This window comes from Equus asinus, chromosome 4 (genome assembly GCF_041296235.1).
Source record: "Equus asinus isolate D_3611 breed Donkey chromosome 4, EquAss-T2T_v2, whole genome shotgun sequence".
Lineage (NCBI taxonomy): Eukaryota > Metazoa > Chordata > Mammalia > Perissodactyla > Equidae > Equus > Equus asinus.
This window is the reverse complement of record NC_091793.1, coordinates 43,365,660-43,379,582: the sequence shown is the minus strand read 5'-3', so window position 1 is coordinate 43,379,582 and position 13,923 is coordinate 43,365,660. Positions and strand designations below refer to the sequence as shown.

Genomic DNA, 13,923 nt, shown 5'->3' with positions numbered 1-13,923 from the left:
CCATGAACCCCAGGCTGCCAAAGTGGAGCATGCCAGCATAACCACTACGCTGCCTGCTGGCCCCTATGGTGTTTTTTTTTTTTAACACAGCAATAGATAACTGATAGGATGTAATCTTCAAACAGCCAAATTATTTTTGCTTTGTAAACAGAAAAACTTAAACATAGCAAAGATAAATGACTCTCCTAAGATCTCACCATATTTTAGGGGTCAATCTGAATTCTTACTTTACGTCCTAGACTCTAAAGCCCCCTTCATCTCTGCAGCTTCCAGTATCTCTTGGAAAATGCCCAACTCTGAATCCACTTATTAATCATGGTTCTCTAACTTTCCAGTTTTCTTAGCAGGCATCTCAAAGTGATATTAAGATAGTGGGCTTTGATTCAATTTAAAGTAATCAAGAGCCAAGATTATATATAATTATATGAGTAAATAGAACTAAATTGATCGTTTTCAAAACAGTCACACACTCTCATAAGCAAAACTCAACTTTTTGGGAAATACCCTATTCTATCATTTCAAACAAGAAACTGGTTGAGAGGAAATAAAAGAACATTTTATTCAAATGTTAAAAAGAAATCAGGACTTTCTTTAATGTGCTTATGGAAGAACCACATTTTTCCAGTTCTTTGAAATATTAAAACAATAACAAACCTAAAGTAGTATAATCTAACACATATGTTTCTGAATCTTTACAGATAGGAAGTAATTTGTTCCCCAGGATATAAGAGAAACCCACATCTCTTTAATGTCTTCCATACTTTTTTTTTCCAACTTGAGAATCACTTTCAACTTTTTAATAATAAAGACTTAAGATATCAAGTTACTTGCCCAAGACTACAGATTATAAATCATACAGATGGAATCAAATATTTTTCTTTTTGATGCCAAGTCCCACTCTCTTAATTGTCCTAACTAAAATAACTATTATTACATGACATCATTTCAGGCTGGTGGGCACCAGTTGAGCCAGAGAGTGTGGTCCTGACTGGTGTATCTTTAAGTCAATCATAGTGGTCTCCTTGGTTTAGACAAGGACATGTGACACACGTGACACATAGGGAAAGTCCGCTGGGGCATTTGTTTTTAAAAGGAGAGAATGTTTGTGAATGTCATGAGTGTGTCCTCTCTGATCTCCAGCTGCAGGGAGCAGAAGTGATGGATGGCTGCTGCAGTGTCTAAGCATCTGAGGCCGTGCTTTCCAGGGCCTGCTTCCAGCCAGTGATGAAGTGTGGCAGGGATATAAAACAGGCTTGTTTCTGGGAGACATGGGGTTCCTCTGACTTTGGCTAGAAGTGACTTTGGCCTTCTCTGTTAGGAATGTTACGTTTGGATGTTTCTCCCGAAACTATTGCCCCTCTCCCCCTTGAGGGGAGCTGCCTAAGAACAAGCCCTACTCACTGAGGATAGCAGAGCAGAAAGATGGAACGAACCTGGGTCCCCAATGATGTCCTGAGCTGCTGAGTCAGTCAGCTCCAGGATCCCTCTCCCCATGGACTTCTGGTTTAGCAAGACAATACATTTCCTTATTGTGTGAACCACCAAGGTGGGGTTTTCTTTCCTTGCAGCAAAAAGCACTGTCTTTGATACAATTTCTCTCCAATCCCACTTCCCAGAAGAAACCTCTGATAACATTTTACTATGAACTTTTCCAATACTACATTTACCAATATGCATATCATTTTGCAACTTGATTTATCTTGTTGTCATCAATATATGATCTACATCCCTCCACATCACTACATATGCATCCATCTCAGTCTTTTTCATGCCCTTATAGAATTCTATGTAGGAATGTGTCCTGGTCAACGTGCTTCTGTCCATGATCATTCATGTCGTGCCCTTTTTCTGCATCAAAGGACATGGGAGAGAGACCCCGGCAGAGCCTTGCTTACAGGTCAAATTACTACGTTCTTCCACAGTCCATCCCAGAAATAAGGCCACTTTTAATGCAGGGGAAATGCACTTTTAAAGGAACACCAAAGGAAGTCTGAGCAAATAAATCACAGTTAGGAACAAGAGAGGGCAGACGTTTGGTAGAAGACAAGCTCTCCCAGCCAGGCCTGGTCGCAGAGATGCTGCCAGGAAAACACACTGGCAGCGCTGATCGGAAAAACAGACTGTGCGCGGAAGAGGGGAAGCTTATCGCAGACTGTTCTAGCCACGTGAACCTCGTCTTGCCTTCCCCCTTCCCTCCTTCGCTCCTCCACCCCGGCCGCCCTGCCTCTTCTCGGCCTTCGAGCGTGCGCGCTTCTGGGGACCGCGATGGAGTGAGTTGGCTTAGCCGGACGAATCATCCAGCAGGAGGAGGTTCGGCCGCGCTGGCTGGGCTCGGGCCACTGTGACACCTGCTCGGCCGCCCGCTCCACTCGACCCCAGCCGGGCGGCCGGCCCCGCCCCATATCCCATCAGGTCCCGCCCCAGCCCCACCCACTGCCTGGCTCCACCCACCGCCCCGCGGCCCCGCCTCCTACTCGCTGCCTGGGACACCCATCTCTGGCCCTGGCCTGTCCCTCCCCTCCTTACGCTGCAGGGGGTTTTTTGAGTCTGTAAACAAAGAAACAAAACGACCAGGAAGTGTTCATTCTAAGGTGCGGTTATTGTTAGAGCCAGACAACCAGTGTGGTTCCGCTAACGAGATCCTCCACCTCACCTTCTGAGGGATGGAGAGGTCCTCAAATCCTAAACCACAGCAAAGGGCTGATGCTGAAGACAACGCTGCACCCCAGCCTCCCAGGAACTGCTTCTGGCTAGAACTGCGTCTCCTCGCCGTTCCAGGATGCTTCCCGCGTTGGGCCAGCTGATTTCAGTCGCTCTATCGACCTCAAAATGGCCCGGCGTAGAGACGGATTTTGTCTAGATGAGAAGATAAAAGCAGCCGGCTTGGCTTTTTCTGAGCTGTGATAGGCCTGCCTACCTATTACAGCAAACATTAAAATGGCACCGAACCACATCATGTGTTAAATACACCTTTTGTTTTTTGTTGTAAGTGTTATTTGATCAAGATGGAAAAAAGTGAGTATAATATGCCAATGTTTATACAAAAAGAAGGAGATACGAATATATATGTATATTTACTTATTTGGCAGAGAAAAGGACAACGGAAGAATACATCATTAAAAAGAAGTTATCTAAAAAAAAAAAGAAGTTATCTATAGGGGAAGAAAAGAAACTGATCAGAAAGGACAGAAATAAGAGCTGGACTTCTTTGAATATATCTTGTTTTGTAGATTCAAGGAACCATCTAATATTTTATATAATTGTAAAAAAATTAAATAATAAGAAAGCATCATTTAAAAGAAGAAAAAGAAGTTAACTGCGTATCTGATTGTCAGCATAACCACATTGTGAAGAACTAAAACCAAAATAACAAACAATTTTCTTTGGCCACCTTAGAGGACGCTAGAGAACTAACTCATTATTTTGAAAACTCGTAAATGAAAGGGAAGAACCAAGCATTTATCTTGCCTTTCTTACACAAACTATACTTCAGGGTCACCAAATAATTGAGGAGGGGACATTTCTTTTTAGAGCATTCCAACTGTTAAAAGAAGGAATGATAAAATTAGAATATCACCATTTTACAACTTTTAGTGAATTAACGGATCTAGGCAATGATCATCGATGGTTGCAAATAGAGAGACAACCAGACAAGGTGGGCCTCCTGATGGAGGCGTCTCTGAAGGAGGGTTCCAAAAATTCTGCGTCTGAATCTATCAAGTAACTAGAGCTGACTAGCAACTCACAGGAAATACTGAGACAAGAAGGACATGTTAAATAACTCTCTGAGCTGCAAAGCAGCAAAATCCAGACTACTGTAAACACCAACGGACAAACAACCTGGTTTATTCAACGAGGAAAATTGTAAGTGTGACAATGTGGATGAATCTAGAGGATGTTAAGCTAAGTGAAATAAGCCAGACAGAGAAAGAATATATGATTTCACTTGTATGTGGAATCTAAAAAAAACCAAAACAAATGAACACAAAACAAAACAGAAACAAATAGATACGGGGGACAAACTGGTGTTGCCAGAGGGCAGGGGGTGGGGAGAAGGAAGAAATAGGTGAAGAGGATTAAGAGCTATGAAGTTCCAGTCATAAAATAAATCAGACCTGGGGATGTAATGAACAGCACAGGGAACATAGTCAACAGTGTTGTAATAACTTTGTATGGTGACAGATGGAAACTAGTCTTATCAGGGTGATCATTCTGTAATGTAACTAAGTGTGAAATCACTATGCTGTACACCTGGAACTAATACAATATTGTATGTCAACTATGCTTCAATAAAAAAGAACTGTATTATCTGACTTGGATAGTTTTTTGGTAGAGAAAACTTGAAAACATGTCATTTAGATTAAAATGGTCATCCTGACATTATATTATTAATCTATAGGTTTTTCCCTCCATCTCCCTTTTTCGTTTTACTTACAATTTTTCTTTTTCTTTTGCATTTTGCAATCTGTTTATATTTTAGATAAATAATATAATGTCAGGGGGCAGCCCGGTGGCCCAGCGGTTAAGTTCGCATGTTCCACTTCAGCAGCATGGGATTCACCTGTTCGGATCCCGGGTGTGGACATGGGACCGCTTGGCAAGCCACGCTGTGGTAGGCGTCCCACATAGAAAGTAGAGGAAGATGGGCAGGGATGTCAGCTCAGGGCCAGTCTTCCTCAGCAAAAAGAGGAGGATTGGCAGCACATGTTAGCTCAGGGCTAATCTTCCTCAAAAAAAAAAAAAAAAAAAGAGTAGCTGTGAGTTGATAATTGTTGAAGTTGAGTGAAAGGTCCACATAGTTCCTTATCATATTTTCTTTATGTTGGTATTTGCTTGAAAATTTTATTGACAAAATGTTTTAAGAAACTCTTTGGAATGAGTTCTTATAATTTTGCTTTTGAAATTACTTAAGTGTAAGTAAGTCATGTAATTTGGTTATGATTTCTTAGAAATTAGTCTATATTTTGGAATTCTTCCCAAGTGACAAAGTAGTGATAACAACAATTAGTTCCCATCTCATTCTTAGAATGTGCTGAGCACCGTGCTAAGTGTTTTGCTCATTGAATCTTTTCAACAGTCTATAAGGTTAATGGTATAATTATCCCCATTTTGTATATAGGATTACAGAGGTTGAGGAAACTGAAGCTCAGAGAGGTTGAAGAACTCACCGGAAGTCACACAGTAAATGGAGGAGCCAGAATTTGAACACAGGCAATTTGGCTTCACGGTCCATGTGGTTAACCACTATGTAAATCTACAAATTATTTTCCAATATAAGGAATCTTTTATGAATACTAGATTGAACAATTAATGAAGTTGATGTCATGTGATGCTTCATACACATTTATTTAACATTTATTAACTTAGATTTTGAGATTTTTCTCCTCGTATTTTAGAGCAATAGTTTTTTGCAAGGTCCCAAATATTTTCATAGGCCCTGGATAGCTCACAGACCCTGTGTCCGGGACCTCTCCTCCCAGTGTGTAAAATAACCAGAAAATCGGTGAATTCTCAGGTGTTATTTAGGTGATCCTCTGTCTCTGCCGTCTCTTACAAAACTTGCTGAATTTGGTCCTTGACATGTCCTGCAGATTTCCGGATATTGTCAACTTTTGCTACCCTTCCCGCTTGTTTCTATCTGTCTCCTTTAGCATATCCACAGCTCATCTTCTTGAGTGGACCCCAGTCCATTTTGATCCTTGATTCTGTCTTGATCAGCTAATATCTCTTTGTCCCTAAGGAACGTGCTTTCTCAGTTCCCCCCAGGTCACAGGGTTGGCTGGCCACCCTTTGGCCAAAATTCACAGGATCTGCCCCAAAGAAATGCCATGAGATGGACGGGGCACCTGTCACCTCAGACTTTCTTCCCAGTCCCTACTTTATCAGTTTAGTTTATGCTGAGGACTTTGAAAGGTTCTATTCAATAGGATTCCTGGTTCTAGCTTGTGTGTAGTGATCACTTGGGTATGGCAATAGTTTAAGTAGTCGGCAGTAGAAAACGTAAAAAGACCTGAAGACAGTCAGCCCGTGAGCTCCTCCAACAGTGGAGGCAGGTGGGTTATAGGACACTGGGCTCCCTCATGCTCCTCAGTCATTTTGTTGTGTGTCTTATGTTCCGCTTGAAGCTGTTCTTTGCATTAATTTTAATATCACTTAATCTGCCCTAAACATTTTGAGCTGGTCAGAAAGGACAGTGTCATTTGCCCTGGGCCCTGATCTGCGGGGGACAGCTACTAGCCATGAATCCTTCCTGAAGATAACTGAACATAGGATAAGCATGCATTCCAAGTGTTGTTAGTGAGAATTCTATAGGTACCAAGAAATTAAAAGAAAATCACGCACTGACTCAAAGATCAAAAGAGCAGAAGAACTTTGAATTTCAAAATCCATTTTTCCTCCAAAATATACATTTAAAAATTTTTATTGGCAGCAAGCCTGAAGGATTTTGGTTTTGTGGTCTCACATGCAAGCATATAGCCAACTCCAAAAGCTAAGGTCAGCTAGCCTTGCTTCCATCCTTCCTGTGTGATTTTAAATAAAGTGCCACAGGGGCTGGCCCCGTGGTCGAGTGGTTAAGTCTGTGCGCTCCGCTGCAGGCGGCCCAGTGTTTCGTTGGTTCGAATCCTGGGCGTGGACATGGCACTGCTCATCAAACCACGCTGAGGTCAGCGTCCCACATGCTACAACTAGAAGGACCCACAACGAAGAATATACAACTGTGTACGGGGGTGGGGGGCTTTAGGGAGAAAAAGGAAAAAAAATGAAAGAAAATCTTTAAAAAAAAAAATAAATAAAGTGCCACTTGTTGAATTGCCTCTATTGGTTTCTGCACTGCCCCATTATCCTTGGCAGTCTCCGGAATTCAAGAGTTGGACTGTTCGATCCTATCTAGTTTAAGAAATTTGGAAATGGCCCAAGGTGAATAAGACTGAGCCAGAAACACAGCCTGATATCCCTGAGAAGGAAAACAAGAAAAGGATGGAACCATAAAACATTTCAGCTCATGAATATTCATGTTTCTATTTGCATCAGTCCAATGAAAAGAGGGTTGGCACACCAATGAAGTTTCCTACAGTTGTTGTGATGTGAAATAGTCCAGGTTTGTGCTAGGCAAGGGTTTTCTGAGCATGGTGGTGGTGGGAGGCTGTGGCAGATGAGTTAAAATGGAGAGCAAGTTATGACAGATGTATGGAGCAGGCTGAGCCAACAGGTTGCATGACCACAGTCTAGGTAAATGGCGCTCCTTGGTGCACCACCTGCTCTGGGGTCTAAGAGAATGAGGGAGCTATCATCTCACCAGCCCAGCTGAGTGACATCCTGGCGAACAGATGAGCAATCATTTCCCTGCTTTGTCTACCCAGTGAGTGACAGCTTCTTTCATTTTCAGAGTCTGCTTCATTGTCCCCATCCTCTCTGAACCTTTCCCCAACGTCACACCTCACCCTGGAGAGAGTTAATGGTGTCATCTTCGTGTCCCATCTCTCCCGTAAACACAGTTTGTTCTCTGCGTGTACCACACTGAAATTGTAAGAATTAGGTGCTGTCTCCCGTGCTAGGTCATGTTTTGAAGGCAGGAAACAGAGCTTGTTTTATTCATACTTGTAATCCTAGTGCCTGGCACATAGTAGGCACTCAGTAAATGTTTGTTCAATTACACCAAATGCAAAGGATGGTTTCCTCTTCTCTTACATTTGAATCTAGAGACAAGACCAGAATTTCCTGAAGTGTGGCCCACAGAACAGTGGTCCCAGAGAAATGCTTTTCCACTGCAACCAAATGGGCCCAGTCATGAGAATCACAATACTTGTTACATACGACAGGCTCTTTAAAAAATTGTTAACAATTAAAAAAAATTTTTCAACTTCATTTTGTACTTAGAAATTCCAAACTTATTTGAGCGTAGGGTCCTCCTTATCTCTCTCTTTTGGCAACATAACATTTCTACAGACATTTACAGACCGGAGCATCTCAATATGTGTAAAGCAAGCAGCACAGCCCAAATCCAAATTTGAAGGCTGTCTTAGTTTGCCCATGCAAGAAGACATTTTATTTATTTATATTTTCATTTAACTAACATTCCTGGAGTGTCTATTATGGGTTATATGCTAGAGATAACAAAAGGTGCCCTAGGCTTCCAAAAATTCAAGGTCAAGATAAGAAGACAGAAAACTAAACAGACAATTACAGTTCAGCTTAGTGGCTGATAGAACTAGCCAGCCACGGCTTCACACCACTCCGGGCCGTTATTCACGTTGCCGTCTGGATCAGCTGGGAAGGAGCGGGGAGAAGTCACCTGGCCAGGCTGTCTCAAGCTATTTGTGGTGAAGAACCAGTTGTTTTTTGTGCTATTGTGATTTATAGTAAGAAATTTATATTTGGTGTTTCTAAAACCCTTAGAATTTCCTAAATAATATGAAGATAAATGTGTCCTGTTATTCATAACAAACCCCTTTCAACCACACCTGAGTTTATGTCCATGAGGTGACTTTTGGAAAGCCCCTAAGGATGGGGGCGGGTTGCTAGGGGAACCAACTAGGTGACTAGAGGCTTGAAACTCCCAGTTCTCTAGCCTCTCACACCCCCACCCCAACCTCCAGGGAGGGGAGAGGGGCTGGAGATTGAGCTCAATCACCAATGACCAATGATTTCATCAATCATGCCTGCGTAATGAAGCCTCCATAAAAACCCAGAGGGACAGGGTTCAGAGAGCTCCCAGGTGGGCACACACTTGGAGATGTGGGGGTAGCGGTGTTCTCGGAGAGGGCCCGGATGCTCCACATACCTTCCCACATACCTCACCTTACGCATCTCTTCTATCTGGCTGTTTATCTGTTTCCCTTATAATATTCTTTATTAAGTAAACTGGTAAATGTAAGTAAATGTTTCTCTGAGTTCTGTTGCTCTAGCAATTAACTGAACCCAAGGAGGGGGTCGTGGGAACCTTGCATCTATAGTGTGTGGTCAGAAACCCAGGTGACAATTGGCATCTTGAAGGAGAGGAACAGTCTTGTAGGACTGAGCCCTTCACCTGTGGGATCTGACACCTTCTCCAGGTAGATAGTATCAGAATTGAGTTGAATTGTAGGACACCCAGCTGGTATTGGAGACTTGCTTGTTGCTGTTGGGAAGAAACACACAATGGAGTTTTTCTTTTTCAATCAATTTATAAATGGATACCTTTGCAAAATACATTAGAAACGCATTACTAAGACACTGTGATACTGACATAAAGAAAGATATATAAATCAATGGAACAGACCTGAGAGTTCATAAATAAGCCCTCATATTTGTGGTTAATTGCTTTTCAACAAGGGGGCCAAAACAATTCAATGGGGGAAATAGTACTTTTTCAACAAATGGTGCTGGAATGACTGGATATCTATATACCAAAGAATGAGACTGGATCCCTTCCTTACATCGTGCACGAAAATTAACTCAAAATTGATCACAGATCTAATGTAAATGTAAAAGCTATTCTTAGAAAAAAATATAAGAGTAAAGTTTTGGACCCTTGGGTTAGGTAAAGCCTTCTTAGATAACAGCACCAAAAGCACTTGTGACAAAGGGAAAAGAAGTAGATGATTGTATTTCATTAAAACAAAAACTTGGGGCCGGCCCCGTGGCCGAGTGGTTGAGTTCACGTGCTCCGCTTCAGCGGCCGGGGTTTCGCTGGTTTGGATCCTGAGCGCGGACATGGCACTGCTCATCAAGCCACGCTGAGGCGGCATCCCACGTGTCACAACTAGAAGGACACACAACTAAAATATGCAACTATGTACTAGGGGGCTTTGGGAGAAAATGGAAAAATAAAATCTTTAAAAGAAAAAAACAAAAACTTTCGTGCTTCAAAGGACACCATCCAGAAAGTGAAAAGACAACTCACAGAAAGGGAGAAGATATTTGCAAATCATAGATCTGATAAGGGATTTATATCTAGAACATATAAAGACTTACAACTCAGTGATAAAAATGGTAAACAACCCAATTTAAAAAATGGGGAAAGGATCTGAAGAGACATTTCTCCAGAGAAGATATACAGATGGCCAAAGACATGAGCAGGGTTTAGGAAAACCAGGAGACAGCGTGGTTCCTCTGGGTTAGCAACAGCAGGAAAGCATTAGCACCCTTAGGTCAGAGGGAGCAGGGGGAGGGAGCAGTTCCAGAGTCAGTGGAGAGGAGCTGAACGGAGAGGGCTGCCCAGAGGGGACTGAGGCCTTGGCTGGAGGGAGGCAGCCAATCCACAGCTTCTAGCAGGAAAGGAGCCAGGGAGATAAATACCCCAACCCTACTCTCTTCCCAGTTTTCATCTCCTGCTGGTACCTCCTCCCATGGGCCAAACTCAACCGCAGAGCCTGAGTTCCAGAGTTAGAAGAAAGTGGTAGAAACAGGGCTGGGCAGAGGTGATTACAGTCGACCCTCAGCATCCTCAGGGGATTGGTTCCAGAATCTCCTAGGGTACCAAAATCCAGGATGCTCAAGTACCTTACATAAAATGGCATAGTATTTGCATATAACCTGCATTCATCCTCCTGTATACTTTGTCATCTCTAGATTAGTTATAATACCCTATACAATGTAAATGCTATGAAAATAATTGTTATACTGTATTGTTTAGGGAATAATGACAAGAAAAAGAAGTCTGTACGGGCACATCACAGACCTTTCCACCTGCGGCCAGTTGAATCCACATCACACAGGGGAGCGACTGTCCGTGGTTTAGGGAGTAGGAGGCAAAGGGAAGATTTACGCCGTGGGCTATGGGCATGGAAAATCAAAATGAAAGAAACATTAAGGTGAGTAGCAAGGCAGAAGCAGGGAAGGTGGGGGTGGGGAGCAATATGTGCTGCTGATTTAGATACCATAAGGTTGCTCATCGAGCACCAGAATGTTCCCTGATGGGCAGATCCAAGGGGCAGTGCAGCTTGGAGCAGAAGTGGCTTAAAAACTGTTACGCTGGCTCCTGGCTGCTTTGTTCCAAGTCTTGCCCCTGGCCAGAGGTCAGCAAACTTTTTCCTAAAGGGACAGTTAGTAAACATTTTAAGTTTTGTATCACAACTACTCTACTGCCGTTGTAGCGGAAAAGCAGCCCTAGACAATGCAGAAATGAACCGTGCGGCTGCTTTCCAACACGACTGTATTTATAAAACAGGCAGCAGGCCTGCAGGTCGCAGTGTGTCAGCCCCTACCCTAGACACAAGAATTTTTTCATCATTTTGATGACAGACTTTTGATGTTCTATTCGAATGGGCCTTTCCCCAGATCTAGCTTCTGACAGATGAACACTCCGATCCCCTTTCACAGTACCAGGAATGAATGAGTCCGTGGGTTCTGCTTTAATTTCTATAGACGTCCAAGAAAGAATGCATGTGTAGCTGACTAACCACTAATAAGGGATACAGGGCAGGAATTTCCAGCTCCAACATCTTGATTTCAAATATTTTCCTGAAAATATGTTAGGCTAAAGGAAGGTTTCCTTTTCATGCCAGAAACCTACCCTAGTCTGGGGAAAAGAAGATTAAGCTCTGAAATCATACAGACTGAGTTCAAAACCTGCCACTTACAAGCTGTTTGGACTGGCTGAGTCAGTTTACTCACCTGTAAAATGGAGATAACACTCACCTCCTAGGTAATGATAGCGATTATTATGACAAAGGGCAACAAAGTAGGCTCATACTTACTTTTTTCTCTCTTGTTCCATTCTGCTGTCCTTTTGAGGACTATTAGTTCTTAAAGTTTGTTTCCAGTCTGCAGGCTTTTCATCTGGGTTCTCTGAACGCTCCTCAGGAAATCCAAACTAGACCCCAGACTGTTTATGTATTCCCCGGGACTCTGATTGCAAGCAACTGAAACTGAATTCTAACTAACGTAAGGGGAAAAATAGAAAGGGGGGGGTGATTTATTGGATAGCAGAGTGGTTCTCAGAATTGAAGGGCAACGACTCAGCCTCAGGACAGCATGAACTAGGCAAGTTCAGAGATTTCAGAGACTGAACTCATATTCTCTCTCTCTCCTTATCTCTGCATTTGTTTTCTCTGTGGATGAGTATTTTCTATACTTCAAGGGAGGTGCCGGTTGACAGTTCTGGGTCCCATCCTGGCTTCACCACCTAAGAGGAAAGGGAAGTTCCCTGCTGCTTCTTCCCCTCTATCTAAATTTTGAAACCCCATGAAAGGATCCTGTCTGTCCTGATTTGGGTCACAGGCCCACTCCTTGAGCTAATTACTCCAGCCGTGGAGGTGAGGTCCAATGATCTGCTTAGCTTGTGTCCAGTGCCCACATAATATGATTGACTGCACCCACTAGGACCATGTGGTTGGAGGGGGGAAGAGCAATTGCCCCAAAGAAGGAGGGTGATGTCACCTGAATAATGGCGGAAAGGCCTGCTGGGCAGACAGATGCAGGCTATGTTCACAAGCAACGTCGGCTCTATTAACCTTATCAACATGACATTTTTTCCTAAGTGCCTGCCATGACTACAGTGCTAATATCCTTAGAGTCATCTACAGGACAAACACGGCCACCTGACACCTGGCTGTGTTTGGGGGCAGTGGGGGTGGTTGTCAGAGGTGGGGGCCATGAATAGGACATCCGGAATCAATTTTGTGTAAGGTATAAGGTAGAGATGGCAAGCGGTATCACAGTGAACAGAATTAATTTCTGCTTGGTGGTTATTACGTCTGGGACCGTACTAGACAAAAACTTAACTAGTCCTAGCTTAGACAAAATGGAGAACCAGAGACCAGAACCCTGCGAAGACTCTCCTGTTTCTCCTCCCTGCTACTCTCTTTGCGCACTGGCTTTCTTCCCAGGGCTGGTGGCCAGGCAGGCGACAGCCACCAGGCAGGCTCCTCCCAGCTTTGCCACCAGAGAGAGACTGACACTTGCTCTCCTGGTGTCAAGTTCAAAGTTCTGGGTAAGAGTTCTTACTTGGGATGGGTTGGAAAGTGAACGAGCATCAGTGGCCAAAACTCAGAGCTGCCTTCAGAGGTCAGGCAGGTCACATAAATGGGAGAAATAGCTAGTAGAAGCCAGGGGTTGGTGGGGGCTGGGGCAAATGAAAGAAGTCATGACTCCCCAAACACTTAAATTCCACCTCCCCACTCCAAACCTTGCATAAGTGAAATAAAAATATGCATTGCTGCCTTTAAAAACCACACTGGTGTGGTAGGAGTTTGTAACCTTTGAACTAGAAGGTCTTAAGAATTCCTTAGCAATTCCGCAGATGAATCTGAGACTGATTATAGGCAACAAAGGTGGGAGGAGCCTTTCCTGCCAGGGAAACACTATTTCAGAAGGGTAATTAGGGTGGGGGATGATCCAAGCTGGGAGAGGCACTTTGCAAGGCGTCCTTCACTACGTTTCATAAAACTCAGTGACTTCTCAGAGTGAGGTCATAAATGCCTTTTTAAAAAACTTTGTTGCAGTCATCTAAATTCAGTCCGTGCTTATGATTTTGTGTCCTTTGATTGCATTGGGTTCTCACTGGACTCAATGGGTGTCAGTCAAGGCAGGCTGGTGGGAGGGTCTCTGACTCCCAGGCAGAGGAAACATAGGGGTCCCGGAGACAGGGCAGAGTGCTCTCCATGGAGCTGGCTGGATAAGTTTGTCCATGTGCTTGTCGAAGGAGGGGGAGTTGGGGCATCACTGATTCCATAATTTGTTCCTTCCGTGACCTTGCATTCAGCTCTGAGCCAGGCGCTGTTAGGTGCAGAGGGTGTGGTGATGAACAAGATGGACCTAGTCTGGCTTTCATGTGATCTGCATTCCAGAGGAGGATGTGCTTTAGTGAACAAGATGGATGTGATTCTAAGGCTTGGACTTGGTGGATCAGGGAGGGCTTCCCGGAGGGGGTGATGTCTAAACTGAATTTTGAAGGGTGCAGGTGTCAGTCAAGCAAATGACAAGGGGTGAGGGGTCAATAGC

General features: G+C 43.5%; 1 protein-coding gene across 1 annotated transcript in view; it reads right to left on the bottom strand.

Annotated features, from left to right (window-relative positions):
• TXNRD1 (thioredoxin reductase 1) overlaps nt 1-2,798 on the bottom strand; it is a 147,016-nt gene extending 144,218 nt beyond the window's left edge. Inside the window, exon 1 of the mRNA XM_070507179.1 lies at nt 2,654-2,798. The gene's annotated coding sequence lies outside the window, so the exon portion shown is untranslated. The remainder of the gene's footprint in view (nt 1-2,653) is intronic.
• Between the last annotated feature and the right edge of the window lie 11,125 nt (nt 2,799-13,923).